This window comes from Hyposmocoma kahamanoa, unplaced genomic scaffold, assembly GCF_003589595.1.
Source record: "Hyposmocoma kahamanoa isolate Upper Pololo Valley unplaced genomic scaffold, ASM358959v1 89968, whole genome shotgun sequence".
NCBI classification, from domain to species: Eukaryota; Metazoa; Arthropoda; class Insecta; order Lepidoptera; family Cosmopterigidae; genus Hyposmocoma; species Hyposmocoma kahamanoa.
Window position 1 is genome coordinate 1,744 of NW_020654567.1, and position 12,093 is coordinate 13,836.

The 12,093-nt window shown below is 36.4% G+C and overlaps 1 long non-coding RNA gene across 1 annotated transcript in view; it reads left to right on the forward strand.

The window, feature by feature from the left end:
- Window positions 1-11,164, forward strand: part of LOC113236220 — a 12,204-nt gene extending 1,040 nt beyond the window's left edge. The window contains exons 2-4 of the long non-coding RNA XR_003310928.1: window positions 6,802-6,873; window positions 10,357-10,494; window positions 11,051-11,164. This is a non-coding gene — a long non-coding RNA (uncharacterized LOC113236220). The remainder of the gene's footprint in view (window positions 1-6,801; window positions 6,874-10,356; window positions 10,495-11,050) is intronic.
- The last annotated feature ends 929 nt before the right edge of the window (window positions 11,165-12,093 follow it).

The window sequence follows — 12,093 nt, forward strand, 5'->3', positions numbered from 1 at the left end:
TCGAAGTCTTTTAACCGTAGGAAGCTTAAAAGACTTATAGGACTAAACAGACTAAAACGACTGGCGCCTCATAGCCTCGGGAGTCGCGAGTCATGAGCCGTACGGCGTGATTTTATTTCTACCCACAAGGTATTTATTTTACGATTTTTATTATTAGTAAATAAATGTGATTATTTACTACATACTTCTTACGACATTTTTATTTATAAACTTCGGGTTTAATAAAACATAAAATAGGTCCTTTGCAAACAACTCGAGTCGTATAGTCTTTTGAATCTTTTAGTATAACGACTGAGCCTTATTAATAAAAACTCGAACCCCCAGTCTTAATTTTAGAGTCGTGTCATGTAAAATGGAGTCGAGTCGTTATAAAACGCCTTAAAAGACTTATGTTCGTATTCCAGAACTCTACTCAATGCTCAAGTCAGGATTTGAGCAGACTTGAGTATGATTTCAAGCACTGGAAATACGACCCTAATGGCAAGGCCTTGAGTATGATTTTCAGTGCTCACTGCAATACTCAAGTCCTGACTTGAGCATGATTTCAAGCGTTGGAAATCATACTCAAGTCCTTGCCATTAGGGTCGTATTTCCAGTGCTTGAAATCATACTCAAGTCCCTGAGTCTCTTTCATCGCTATCTGACAGTGAATAGTTTCAAAGCTAGACTTGATAAACATTTTGAAAACTAACTATATTATACAAGTGCAGTGATGTATACGCATCAGCTCGTAGTGCTGCTAGTGTATTAACTAAATAATAATAATAATTAACGTCTCGAATTTTCCAAACTAGTAGCGAAAAAAATGCTTCATGAGTGTTTTGCTAATATTTTAAACTTAATTGATCGAAATAATGTTCTTTATGCATAGTGTGCGATAAAAAAGACACCAGTTGTCGTGAGGATTTTACTTTCTATTCGTTCAGATGTTCGTCGTAGTTCAGTTACTGATCGCAAGATGCCAGCACATTGAAAAAAAAATTCTAAATAAAATCAAAACGTCGCTATTTGCAGTAAAGGTATAACGATATAACGACTGAGTAAAGTTTAATTTATATTAACAGTCCAGAATTAAATTTTTTATTGCATTGGTATTCAATTATTTTTATGTGAAATTACTCCACTAGTTTGTTATAATTATTAATACAAAGATTCTCAGAAAACTCTGAAAAAATTCCTTCGATCCGGCCGGATTCGAACCGACACGACGTCTTCTAGGATACCGTGGCAGACGCTATACCAACTAAGCCACGAACCAACGGACCTCACGAATTTTTCTATGTGCTTGCGTCGTATCTTTGTATTTGGTTTTTCAACGACTTTTTAGCCATAGCGCCATCTATGAGAAATCTATTATATTGCGTCACCCAGTTAGATACCTTTACAGCTACCGGCCCCGGCTAGAGATGTCGCTATTCATTGTATTTAAATTTTTATTGAATTGTTATTCAATTATTTTTATGTAAAATTACTGAATTCGGCCGGTTCGAAGGAATTTTTTCTGTGTCCAGAATTTGTTACAACTTTAAAAAAAAGAAACTATGACCAATCATTATCAAGATTTCATAGTGTTTGTCATTTGTTATTGTATTTGTTCTGATAGTAATCGAGGCTTAAGACACTTACATTGTTTTTTTTCTTCCGTGATATAGGCCATACTTCTGATGTTCAGACTTAATACGTTTTCCAAGAGCTGTAAACCGTCTTTGACATGCAGGTTTCATCAAAATGTTTTTTCAAACACGGCGGTGGGCGTTGAGTGGTCAGTGGATGGGACTTCAAACGAACTTGATACTTTTTCTCAATTTCAATCGACCCCTCCTACGTAAAGTATTGTATGTCGAAATTGCCAAGTTTACAGGGGAGCGTTTTAAAGCTTTGAATTCACTGAAATTATCATAACACATGATTTTAGCATTTCTCAGTTTTATTCGGCAAAGCTCGTTGCTCACATAGTTTATTATAAAATCCTAAATATCGTAACATTATAATGTAACATTTCGTTTTTGCAACTTCAAAATTATGTCAGTTTTTACATAGCAGTATAAAACAAGGTACATTGTAACACCCTTTAAAAAGAGAATAGTCTTTTGTGGGTCTAGTACATAGGTTCGAAAATTTCTTCGCTCACCCTCTTAGGCAAGATAAATAATTTCAACGGCCTCCACCACAAATATTAATTAAAAACACATTTTTTATATAAGTGTTTTTTTCGGTAAAAATAGCTGTTGAAAGAGACTCACTCTGTTCAGCTAAAAATTGGCATGTGGAGGCCTCTAGAACTGCCAGATAATAATTTGTGCTCGAAATTGGATTTCCGCCATTTTCAAATATGGCCGTCATACAAACGTTTGTTGGCAGTAGAAAAAAAAATGGTTCTGATCCCTTTGAAAGTTGATGTGTGACACACAAATGTGTGCGTCACACGTGTGTCTCTAGGAGTGCTTGATAATAATTAATGATCAACATTAGTTTATCGCCATTTTTCAATATGGCAGCCATAGAAGTGTTTTTCTAATTCGATTGAAAATCGGCTCTATGGGTTTTTAACAATAATTTGCGGTCAAAATTTTTTTTTCGCCATTTTTCAATATGCCTGCCATACCCTTAATACATAAACACATAAACTTTTTGGCAGCAGATAGAAATTTACTCTAATTCAGCTGAAAATCGGCATGTATGGGGATCTCCCCATACAAAGAGTATGGCTGTTTAATAATAATTTGCTGTTAAAATTTACTTTTAGTCATTTTTCAATATGGCTGACTTACAAACCTTTTTAGCGAATGATAAAAATTTGCTCTAATTGTACTGAAAATCGACATGTCGGGTTCTTTATGGGTGTTTAACATTAATTTGCAGTTAAAATTTACTTTTTGCCATTTGTCAATATGGCCGCCATTTGTTAATTCTTTTAAAGTCTTAAGTGCCGAGGCCGTAAGCCGAAGTCTAACGGAGGGCGAAGCCCAAAGCGTCCGCACGCTACCGTACGTAGGTAGTATACAGAGACTAAATTTCGAGTACAAGATTTCACAATTGTTCAAAATCTAAGGCATTATCTCCCGATGTAGTGGAAATAACATACTTATGGCGTTGTTGTATCTCGACCGTCTCTCTGTTAGATTCTTTTTTCTTGGAAGCTATGCCAAAAAGAGAAATATTTAGGGAAAAATGCCAGACAATCACTCCAAATTTCTGGTCTTAAACTAGGAAATTTCCTGTACTATGAGTACCAGAGTAACGATAAATTATGTGGGCAATGCCCAGAATACCCTAGCCACAACCAACTTAATTTTTTTTTTTCATAAATTGGCTCAAATCAGGGATCGAATCTGGAACCTCGTCATCAAGCGCCCATAGTACTAATCACTGTGCCACTGAAGAGCATAAGCACACCCCGTATTCTAAACCGACCACGCGCCGCAGGCCGAGCCCGATCCCACCGTAGGTGGGTTATAGGGCTCGTATTTATATATTAGTGGAGGGTGTACTTGTGTAGAATGTAAGGCAGATTTCCCTAAGAGCAATTAGGGGTAGCCCTTTTTGCAATATAAAATATTTACAATATCTAATGTATAATATTAGTGCACGACGCTAGAGCGTCACATTTGTATATTGTGTGACGTGTATAAGTCCGTGCTAAATTAGAATAGTCTATGTTTTCTGTTCTACTTCTTTCACTTACCGAAGTGGCGCTAGACAAGTCTTACAATAAGTTAACCATTAATTGGTCGCGTGGGGTGTTTCACACCCCATTGCAGGTTTCTCGACTCTTAAGTTTTTAAAATTACTAACTATAACTATACGGCACTATAAATAACTTACGGCGCTTGTATTCAGATTAGCTTACTAACTTCACAATCCATTCGTAATCTGCGCTTGTTTGCGTATAGTTGTGCTTGGGGAGCGTGTTTGGGGTGCGTGACACCCCACGCGACCATGTGTGTAGACAAAATTCCGTAAGGTAAGTAAATATATGTTTTTATTATTATGTATTTAAATAATGGAGGTGGACAAAAATATGTAGTGACATTTATAGAATTTATTAAACGAATATATTTTAAAGATTATTGTAAGGTGGGATTTTGTTTTTCGTTTTGAGGTAGCAGTAAAATGCCACGTGATTTGACTCTTTAAGAGATTGTGCACCAATTGAAAGCAGATGATGATCTATTGATGGGAATTCTGAAGGTGAACAACATCATGATGTCATTGTGAAGTGACCATAACTGTGCGTAAGAAGAACAAAGCGAAACCGGAAACGAAGGTACTCGCACACCACCTCGACCGCTACAAAAAACAACACAATAGACTTTAAAAGTGACCGGTCGCCTTCATATAAACAGTGCCATATATGTCCTAGAATCAAGGACCGAAAAACCAAGGGGGAATGTTCGAAAGGTTTAAAACATATGTGTAATGATCACATAATTCTAGTCTGCCAAAATTGTGATGAAGAAAATAAGCTTTTACTAATGTTGTTGTTTTTTTATTAATAATATGTTTTATCAGTCAGAAAGACATTTATAAGCTAGGAAATTAGTATGTACAAATATTGTTTTTGATAAAAGTCTGATTTTGCGTGTATTTTATTTCACGAGTCTAATTTGGGTGTTGCACACCTCATGCGACGTTTAATTAAGGGTTAATAATATCGCACATGAAACCGTAGTCGTAAGTCACAATCGGAATTGAGAGAGACGATTTGAAAAAAAAAATACTGAATGGATGTTAATGGAAGTAACGTGATTATTTTTATTTGTACATAATATTTCGGTCTTTCTCGTACTAGTGTTCACTACCTAATTTCCGTGGCAATTTTAATTATTTAAATATTCAAGTATATTATCGTTTAATAATTAAGGGGGAACGTCACGGTTTTATGTAATCTAATACCCAATACATGGCGTTGGTAAGGCGAAATAATAGTTTATTACGATATTCGCAAAATTGGCAGCCAAAAGTTATACTTTATATTTCACATACAATCTTTCAATTAGATAAAAATATCTATTATCCGCTCGAAACTTAGTTACACACACATGCAAAGGTTTCACACCATACAGCCAAGTTTTGGCTGTATGGTGTGAAACCTAAACATAGGTATTCTAGTGTCCTCTTTGTCCAAAGCATGAATACTGAATGTCTGGAGTTCGAGCCTAGGTCATCTAATGTTTTATATTTTGCTTTTATTTATGTTAGAAGTCAGGTTTTTTTTTTCAATTAAATGTAATATGGGTATCATTTTCGAGGTACTTGGGGGTGCTCATTACGAATATGACACTTATTTTTAATCCAAGATGGCGGGCACGACTTTTCAAGTATAGGCAAGTTGGACATAGTTTTCGAGGTATTTGGGGGGTGTTCATTACGAATATGGTACTTATTTCTAAATTCAAGATGGCGTATAATAAAATAGCTACTCTATATACTTCCAAGTCGACTGAAAGCATCCGGTCTGTTCCAAAGGCAAAGGGCAACTGAATAAAACCCGACTTTTTAACACGTGCGTTGAAGTAAACTTGTGGTACATTGTATGATGTGATATAAAACAAAAAAATTATAAATCTGACAGAACTATATTTTAAACACTGAGCGAACGCTTCAATTCTATAATGATAGGCGCATGCGTCATAGCGGGAGCCTAATGGTTTGACTTTATGCCTCTCTAGCAGAGGCCGTGGGTTCGAATCCTTGAGTTTCTCGGAATTTATGTGCGAAATTTAATTTGAACATAAAAAAGGTGAAGCAAAACATCGTGATGAAACCTGCACGTTGAAGAAGGTTCACAATCCTCGGAAAACGGATGACCGAAACCCTCACCTGAGAGGAGACCCGTGCTCAGCAGTGGAACGTATAAATGGGTTGATGATGACCATGTGCGTCCGTATACGGCGCGCGGCGGGCGTGCACGCATATAAGTCGCGCTGCTTCGTTTGTACGGAGTTTCACTTTTATTATTAGTGATCGGAGTCAAGGGACATAATTTACCTGAAGTATGAACGTATTCTTAGTATGGACATACTCATTTCGTCATCAATATAAAATTTATTTATTTTTTTACTGTTTATTTTGTAAACATTCCCAAATATAAGTTTATTTATTTATTTATTCTAATTACAACGGACATATCCAATTACAGTAATTAGCAAGAACAATAATCAATAATAATAATAATAATAATAATAATAATTTATCTTTTCCGCCATGGGAGAGACGAGAGTCTAAAATAGATAATAAAAAATAATAAAAACAAATTAATCTTATTTTTTCTGTGTAATCTGTAGGTGTTCCAAATGAATAAATAAATAAAAATAATAATAAAAAAACAAAAAAACATCAAATGGAAGGCGGTATTTGCGAACAGGTCGACTCGCACTCATTCTTCTCGCAAAACATACAATAATTTAAGATTTTCTTCCATCCATCCGCCATACATATCACATTCACATAAGTTGTCTCATGTTTATTTTTTAAATGACTTAACTATTTAAATACAGAAGTGCCTATAGAAGCACAACTACAATATTATATTTGAGACAATAATATGTAGTAAATACTTTATAGAAAATAATTATTCGTCGCCAATAACTCAAATTTCACTAAATAATACGCATATTGAAATATAACCAGTGCCGTGAAGTCCCGGGATTTGTAGAAGAGAATGTCCACGTTATTATTTAGTTTAGCTAAATTTACTCCCCAGTTCCGATCACTGCTTATTAAACTAATAATATTTATTGTTACTATTTGTGGGTTCATAAATTGATTTACCTGTTAATACTATATAATTGTTGTCAGGTGTTCACTCCGAGTGTCAACGCTCAAAACATCCCCAGCGATGCAGATGCAGGCACATCACTCAACGCACAGGTAACTATTTTATAGTACAGTTGATTATAGAGTTCTTGCTTGTGCAACTAGTCATGATATCTTACTACGCAGTCTCCATAAGAAATGTTTTAACAGGTTCTCGTCAAAAGCAATACTTTGTAAGGATGCCGTAGAATAATAATTCCAGGGAAATGACCCTATACTATACCCTACCCTAGACTATATTCTTCCAGAACAAAAAAAAATTACTAAACTAGTGCTCCTCACACGCAAGTGTCCGTTTTATTTTCCTTTTATTCTTCAGTGTTGCCATTTTTATGCCAACCGATTCTATCCGATTATTATCGTTTACTCGAATCATTAAATAAATAAAATAGTTAATTTAGAATGAAGGGCCCCTGGGCCTTACCATGAAGTCTTATTGCGATTCAGATTAGGACCTAAAATTAATCGTCGTGAGACAGCGCTACATGAAGTGTATATCACGATTCCGCTTTTGTTGTCGTTACGAACCTTATTCAGAACTGCAATAAGAGTTCATGGTAAGGTTCTGTGCAGAATATAGTTGTAAAGTGAAATGGAACTTATGGATTTATATATATATCAGTAATTTCACATCCTTACCTTTCGAAACTAGAACGCAGTCATGGTCACATTACCGCTTGGCGGCAGAAATAGGTAAGGTAAGGAGCTCTGCTGCTACGGAAGAAATGTTTTATAGTTAGATGTGGTTATTGCTCTGGGTACAATTTGATATCTATATAGCAATTTATGATTTTATACTTGGTTCTTCTTCCTAGCGTGTCGACTCCGACGTTTACATTTATGAGGACCATTACTTAGCCATTGGCATAGCATTATCAGTGGCGTTGTACAAGACCTCGCGTCTGCAGGTGTAGGGACACGCTGGGCACGTCAAAAGGTATGCCATTGTCAGGGGAGAGACACCACACTTACATGCGCTCTTCTTATTTGTATACTTTTTTTTATAATATCATGTAACGGGACGAACAAGTCATGTGTCATGGTAAGCTACACGCCTGTCCATAACAATTGTCTTGTCCATAACAAATGTCCATGGCAATTTTTATTGTGAGGCCCAATTCCATTGAAATTAGATTGCAATTATGATAATATTTGCTATTCTGTTAAAATCTACTTGCAATGGCAGTTGAGTCTCGGGAATGTCAGTGAAGGATTATTCATACATTCAATTACTAACGATCCATGTTGCCTTAGTAAAACTACCATGGAAATTACCATGCATATCTTCATTTTTATCTCGTTTAAAAACACCTATTTAGTCTTGAAATTAAATACATTGACTTTGAACTAGCAACCGGTACTATCTCAATTTTGACAACTTTACAGAATGAAGAAAATAATTATTTGCGTCATTTATATAGCATCTAGTTAGAAGTTAGTACAAGATGAATGAAGTCGATTCTGGTGCCAAAATTAAATGTATATGAGGTCGAATTTCTTGCAACGCTGCGGAGTATGAAATAGTATAAAATGGTATTAAAACGTTAAATCTTTACAAAATTGAGATAGTACCGGTTGCCAGTTCACAGTCGACATGTAACATTAATACACTACGCCATCGCCATTGAAGAGCAGAATACCAAAAAATTACAATGGTAGTTGAATGGTAGATCGGTGGCTAACCACTGATAAGCCACCATTAACTTTTAGCAGAATACCAAACGTACAAAATCCTGCCATTGACACACAACTGAGGTGATTTAAAATTAGCAGACCTGGGCCCTGGAATGATGTCTGTGTTAGGTTTTTTTTTTTAAATATAATGCGGCTGTAGCATAATAGCTGCGGTACTGTTAAACATTCCGCCATTTTCCTGAGCTACAAGTTTTTTATCTTTTTGTGTAATGTGATTTTATACCAATTTACTTACTACGGTCATTTTTTTTTATTTTGACTAAGCGCGTAATTCGGACAGGTGTAACAACACGTCATGCCGAAAATCTGTGACGGATCAGCGTAGTTACGCTTGTAAATTAGAATGTTAACTTAACTATGTATTTTCTTCGTAGTCTGTCGCTAATTAAGTTTCAAGGTACCGTCATGGATAAATTCATTTCATTATAACTTAATCTAATACAAGTAAAACATATGTAAAGGAAATGAAACTAATTTTCCGGATTTAAATCGCTTTTTTTTTGTCAAACAAACCGACGTTTCGACAATGAAGTTTGACAAACCCCAGGTCCTTGCAAAAGAAGTCCGTTATCTACCCAGGATGCTGCGAAAGGCCATTGAAATTAAAAAAACATCCTAATTTCAACAGGGAAGATGGTTTCTCTGTACCATCAGTTTGGGATCCAGTATTTCCGCTCATGAAAATTCCCAAACAGACGAGATTTCAATATTAATTAATATGTGTTAATTTATTCTAATTTCCATTATTAATTAATAATAAATTTAACTTAATAAAAATTCATATTATTGAAATAAAATCATTTGTAAAACACAATGTACCGAAAATTGGAACGTTCTTTGTAAAATTAAAAATAAGGTATTTAATTAATAATTTTTGTAAATATAGTGGAAAAATAGGGTGGCTTGCATTTATATTAAACATAACTGGTTGATGTCAACGAAAACGTCGAAACGTTGGTTTGTTTGAAAAATCAAATATACGCGATTTAAATCCAGAAAAATAGTTAATTTCCTAGGTGTAACGGAAGATTCTAAAATCCTAAGGTAACGGAAGGTCGTGTGTAAAGAAAGTTATGATAATGCAAAGCAATGAAAAAGGAACCTTAATAATTTGTATACAATCTTCATTAAGCTACACAATTAAAGCTTAGGATCTTATAGTTTAGTTGCGATGCCTGAACTAAGTAAATAAGTACCTGTATTTTAGGGATCTTTGTTTGTGCACAAACATTGTGTTAATTGTGTATTATACGGGGTTATTTGTAAAATATGAACATCCTCGCAAGACTTATATTTTTTCTTTTTATTGAGGAACAAACCGCCCGTTTGCCAGGACAACGTGATATCTATATATCACGATACTTCTTGTTCTGTCAAACGAGCGGAACAGTATTTTACAATTACGAAAAGAAAAACATTTAACTTATAACTAAACCCATAGTTCCGTGTACTTATAGATATAATATGCCGCCAAGCAGTAATGTCAGCATTACTGTGTTCCGGTTTTGAAGGGTAAGGGTTCTGGTGAAATTACAGGCACATGGGACTTGTTAACTTACGTCTCAGGGTAACGGGCGCAGTGGCAGTGCCCCTCAGATCTTTGCGATTGAAAGCTCGTGAGTGGCACTGCAACTGTTATGGACAGGCGTGTAGATTACCATCAGGCGCGCGACTTGTTCGTCCCGTCACTTGATATTATAAAAAAATATATATATTACTAATATCACAATCAACAAACTTTTGTTGCTTCCCCGAGAGCAAACTTGCGCAAGTTCCTTGCAAGCAGCCTCGCTGAAGCTCAACCTTGTCTGTATTCGGGAGTAACGAGAGTGTGTGTGACAGGGCGCCGAGGATTGGGAGGCGGGGTCGTCGAACGGGCCGGGCGAGCATATCCCCACATACACGTACCACAACCCGCAGCACAAGGCGCCGCCCACCGCTGACGCGCCGCCAGCGCACCACTACCTCAAGTTAAACGAGGTATCGCATTCTTCACAAATTGTTTGAAACAAATTGCACGTTTTTTCTGAAACGAAAACACGAAATGACCAATCAAAATGCTTTAAATTCTAAAGTCAACGATGTTGAAATTTAAATTGACCAATCGGAACGCCGTAAATTTGGAATTCAAATGTGATATGTGATTTTTCAAGTAGCTGATTGTGTTCCTAATTCCTTAGACTTTCGAGAACTATTCGGGAGTTTAAAGAAGGTAAAGTTCCGCTTAAGGGCGATATTAACGTAGTATAATAAAATAAGACAAGTATGGTGATTAAGAAAAAATGTAATTTTTTTATGTAACAAGTATTGTAACTCCATACAAAAGTAGCGGCGTGCGCATAATTTCGCGATGCACTCGCGTTACGTAACACTATTCGTTCTAACGCGCCTTTCATTTTTGTGCGAATATGTGCATCCGTAACCGGCGCGCGACAGTCGCGCACTCATACAAGCCGTGCTGTTATTTTGTACGGAGTTACCATACTTCTCTTACTGCGATAGTTCATCGACTCATGTTAGCCTGTCCGCCCCGCAGCTGGCGGCGAGCGCGGGCGTGGCGGCCGGGCCGGGCGCCGCGGCCGACGCGCAGCTCGACTCCTTCCACGCCGCGCACCCGCCGCTCGCGCAGCACCAGCCGCACCACCAGGTACGACCAACGGCGCGATACGGACACTGGCTCTCTTTACATTCCCGCGGGACAAAGTGAAAGCGAATTTTTCGTACGAAATTGTAATTGTATCTAATTTATACGTTACGCAATCAACGTAAAGTTCATTATATAATAAATAATAATAAATAACGCACACACTCAACACAGCCCCGCACTAGGGAAACCCTGTGTCGCGGGTGCCATGGACACATACATAGACGACCACAAATTACACCCAAACTCACGAGAGAAATAATTGTAGGCCATACAACTATTTCTCCCGGCCCGGGAATCGAACCTGGGACCTCTGCGTGGCAGTCCGGCATGGTAACCGTTCAGTCACGGAGGCAGTTAAATATATAAATTAATATATATAAAAAGTTAAATATAAATATGACTGCATTCGTGGCTGGACTGCCACGCAGAGGTCCCGGGTTCGTTTTTCGGGCCGGGAGAAATACTTGTATGGCAAAAGTTTATTTCTCTCGTGAGTTTATGTATAGGATGCAATTTGTTGTTGCCTATTGTTTGTCCATGGCACCCGCGATCAGGGTTTCCCTAGTGCGGGACTGAGTGTGTGCGTTATTATTATTGGTTATAAAAATTCGCTGACCATTGATCATAATAAAGACAATATTATTCAGTCACAACACAAAAATTCTAATTAATTGTGACTACCAGAAGCGTTGTACAATTTTATATACAAAATTCTTAAATACACACATCAAAAAAAGTTTGCGATCAATAGCATAAGCTCCTATAATTCTTTAAATTTAACTTTATCAAGAAAAAATCTATGTTGTATGCTTTCTTTAAATAGGAATACCCTGTTTGAAATTAAAATATAAAACTATTTTTTATTATTTATTTTAAAAAATTGAGCCATTATGATTAATGGCTCAATTTTTTAAAATAAATAATAAAAAATA